The following is a 4,549-nucleotide window of genomic DNA, read 5'->3' on the forward strand; positions in this document are numbered from 1 at the left end:
GATAACCGCACGTCCCTTGTGCACTGATAAAGCAAGGTTACACCCAGACGCTTTTGGCAGGTAACGTTCACCCCAAGAGCAGCCCGACCGCTGTGAACAGAGACAGGTGGACGAATAGGCTAGACACCTGTGTCAGAGACTGATGTTAAATTGTGACAAACAGACAAGGGGACTATAGAACAAGCCATCTGTTATTGTGGGATGAGGACGTGCCTTATATGCTGAATCACGTGCAAAACAAACAAAAACAAAAACCTTTTTAAGAAGGCTGTGAAAGAGCTCAGTTCATGTCTTAACATGTACGGTATCCTGTTTGTTATTGGAAGTACGCCTGGAAACCAAAAATTAAACCCAGTCATTTTCAGTTAATAGCGTGATATGTTAATATTAGACACATAGGTTAACCTCGCTGGCTAAAATAAAAATCAATAACGTTAACCCCCCCCCACGCCCACACTATAATCATATTTCCAGCTGCATCGCTTGGAAAGGTGACGTGATCTCAATGGGGATATGAGCAAGCAAGTTGCAATTTTTATGCATGTGGGATTTTGCAGAACTTTAAATGAATTATCGGTTTGATCAATGCTTGTACCGTCTGTCATTAGCTGCTAGTCTGCTAGTTAACTTGCTTCTGCAGTAAATTTAGCTGATACCAGTTGCCGAGAACGACATATGTTCCGATTTATAAAATACATTTTCATTTATGGATAAATAAAGAATCTGAGCATCCTCGAGAAACGAATGAAAATGTTAAAACTCTAAATCTACCTGTTCTCAGGTTGCGGATATACTGCATCTATTGTCTGCTCGAGGTTGCCAGTCGTTACGTTTTCCCTCATCATGCATTAATGTGAAAGTCGCCTTCAAAATTTGTGAACTAAAACCTAGAAGCCACGAAGACTTTGTCATTACTAAAAGTATGTAATTCCGATTTAACCATATCATACGTTACTGATGTCTCTTTAAGTGATAGTTGATAATTCAATTCTATACAACAAAACAATAGGACAGATTGATAACACAATTTGACATATTAGATAAGTGTTATATGTTTATGTTCTAGCCCCAGCTCACCCTGAATTGCTTAAAAAACTCAATTCAAACATTTATTTACTATGTAAAAAATAAAAAAATGAATACAAATAATATTTCACAATATTACTGTTTTTACTTGGTGAGCATAAGAGACTCATTCAAAAACATTAAAAAAAATCTTAACAACCCCAACGTTTAAATGGCAGTGTACTTCTAATTTTACTCTAACTGTTATTAGAAAAGATACAGTATTTGTGGATATAAATAATGTATATTCCAGATAAAGTCTTACTCATTTGTTTTGGCTTCAGTAGCCTACAGTAACAATATAGGCAATAAGAAATCTTCATGTTTCTTCCTACTCACTCTACATACAAATGTATTCGTTCCCTCTCTAAGAGGGCATAATTTTTTCTAAGGTCCTTAGAATCAATTTTTTTTTTTTTGGAAAACCCCTGCTCTAAAGCACTGCATGTTTGAAAACACTCTAGCAGTTACAGAGTCACATTGGAAATGAAATACTAGCAATTAGGTAATTTCAGAACACAGCGAAACAAAGTCACAAATGTCAAATTATATGCCACTGGTTTTGGATTAGTGTGACATTGTAATGGCAACCATCTGAAAACCCATGGCACATGTGGGCTCCTTCATGCGGGTCAGCTTCCCTGCTGGACGGGGCTCGTGTTTAACCTTATACTATTGGCTACTTGCAATCCTTGTGCCTGAAGCCTTCGAGCTCTTTTGCATGCTGATAATGTCTCCACTCGTCTGCTCTCTTTCCATCTTCCTAAAAAATCTCTTCATGGTAGTCTGAAAGTTAGTGGTGACAAAACAGTAGACCACAGGATCCAAGCAGCTGTTTAGGCTGCTGAGGCTGACGGTCACATGGTACACAATCACATGATGAGGCAAATCAGGATGGAAGTAAAACAGAACTTGACGGATGTGAAACGGTGTGAAGCAGATGGTGAAGTTCACCAGAATGGCTGACAGCAGCTATACGGCTTTCATGTGTCAGTCACGGCTCTGCTGCACGAGACCCAGGCTGGAAAGGGCGCACATGATTTGGGTGAAGAGTTTGGAGAGTCAGCAGCCTGAATGCTTGAAGGCTGTCACAAGCAGCAAGTACAGTATTGTTCAAAATAATAGCAGTACAATGTGACTAACCAGAATAATCAAGGTTTTTAGTATATTTTTTATTGCTACGTGGCAAACAAGTTACCAGTAGGTTCAGTAGATTGTCAGAAAACAAACAAGACCCAGCATTCATGATATGCACGCTCTTAAGGCTGTGCAATTGGGCAATTAGTTGAAAGGGGTGTGTTCAAAAAAATAGCAGTGTCTACCTTTGACTGTACAAACTCAAAACTATTTTGTACAAACATTTTTTTTTTCTGGGATTTAGCAATCCTGTGAATCACTAAACTAATATTTAGTTGTATGACCACAGTTTTTTAAAACTGCTTGACATCTGTGTGGCATGGAGTCAACCAACTTGTGGCACCTCTCAGCTGTTATTCCACTCCATGATTCTTTAACAACATTCCACAATTCATTCACATTTCTTGGTTTTGCTTCAGAAACAGCATTTTTGATATCACCCCACAAGTTCTCAATTGGATTAAGGTCTGGAGATTGGGCTGGCCACTCCATAACATTAATTTTGTTGGTTTGGAACCAAGACTTTGCCCGTTTACTAGTGTGTTTTGGGTCATTGTCTTGTCAAACCAACATTACAAGGGCATGTCCTCTTCAGCATAGGGCAACATGACCTCTTCAAGTATTTTAACATATGCAAACTGATCCATGATCCCTGGTATGCGATAAATAGGCCCAACACCATAGTAGGAGAAACATGCCCATATCATGATGCTTGCACCTCCATGCTTCACTGTCTTCACTGTGTACTGTGGCTTGAATTCAGAGTTTGGGGGTCGTCTCACAAACTGCCTGTGGCCCTTGGACCCAAAAAGAACAATTTTACTCTCATCAGTCCACAAAATGTTCCTCCATTTCTCTTTAGGCCAGTTGATGTGTTCTTTGGCAAATTGTAACCTCTTCTGCACATGCCTTTTTTTTAACAGAGGGACTTTGCGGGGGATTCTTGAAAATAGATTAGCTTCACACAGACGTCTTCTAACTGTCACAGTACTTACAGGTAACTCCAGACTGTCTTTGATCATCCTGGAGGTGATCATTGGCTGAGCCTTTGCCATTCTGGTTATTCTTCTATCCATTTTGATGGTTGTCTTCCGTTTTCTTCCACGTCTCTCTGGTTTTGCTCTCCATTTTAAGGCATTGGAGATCATTTTAGCTGAACAGCCTATAATTTTTTGCACCTCTTTATAGGTTTTCCCCTCTCTAATCAACTTTTTAATCAAAGTACGCTGTTCTTCTGAACAATGTCTTGAACGACCCATTTTCCTCAGCTTTCAAATGCATGTTCAACAAGTGTTGGCTTCATCCTTAAATAGGGGCCACCTGATTCACACCTGTTTCTTCAGAAAATTGATGACCTCAGTGATTGAATGCCACACTGCTATTTTTTTGAACACACCCCTTTCAACTAATTCAACTAATTGCCCAATTGCACAGCCTTAAGAGCGTGCATATCATGAATGCTGGGTCTCATTTGTTTTCTGAGAATCTACTGAACCTACTGGTAACTTGTTTGCCACGTAGCAATAAAAAAATATACGAAAAACCTTGATTATTCTGGTTAGTCACATTGTACTGCTATTATTTTGAACAATACTGTAAGTCACGATGATGGCGAACAGACAAATGCAGACACACACTGCTTTGGCCACAACAGGGTTCTTCCACTTTCGTGAGGCCTCGGCCTGAACAATGGCCAGGTAGCGATCCACGCAGATGCTGGTAAGGAAGAGGATGCTACAGTACATGCTGACGAAGTTGCTGAATATATGCATGTAACAGATGAGGCATTTTCCTCCAGTACAATATGATACAAGTGGGAAGAGAGAGGTTAACCAACAGGACCGTCACCAGCAGGTTAATGGTGTAGATGACTGACGTGGTCTTCGGCTTGGTCTTGAAGCAGAAGACATACAAAGCCAGACTGATAACAGTCATCCCTACCACAAAGATAAGGGTGTTGATAACCACCAGAGCTATCCACAGACTGTAAAAGTCATTATACAGACCCTCATCCAACTGGTCCAGTCTCAGCAAATAAGGTTCACAGAGTGGTGGAGAAGTATTTGTTGTTAGGAAAGGAGCTGATGTTGATGTGAGGTTCACATTCGATGAACACTCTGTAAGGGTCATCTCTGTGGTTTTAGGGCTGGATCTGCACAAAAACCAAAGAAAAACAAAAATGTGCAAATACAGTAGATGGCCGGGGGTTTTTTTTGTTTGTTTTTTTAAGCAATTTATTTGTAGACTAAAAAAATATTCAAGATTTCATATCAAATTTCAATTTGTACTGCACTTTTAACACAGACTATTAAACCTGATTCATTTTAAGTGACGTGACATTCAGCCA

General features: G+C 39.7%; 1 pseudogene; it reads right to left on the reverse strand.

Moving 5' to 3' along the window:
• Positions 1–3,782: 3,782 nt before the first annotated feature.
• On the reverse strand, positions 3,783–4,332 carry LOC113059587 (G-protein coupled receptor 20-like; annotated as a pseudogene).
• Positions 4,333–4,549: the final 217 nt, after the last annotated feature.

The sequence above is a fragment of the Carassius auratus genome, chromosome 41 (assembly GCF_003368295.1).
Source record: "Carassius auratus strain Wakin chromosome 41, ASM336829v1, whole genome shotgun sequence".
Lineage (NCBI taxonomy): Eukaryota > Metazoa > Chordata > Actinopteri > Cypriniformes > Cyprinidae > Carassius > Carassius auratus.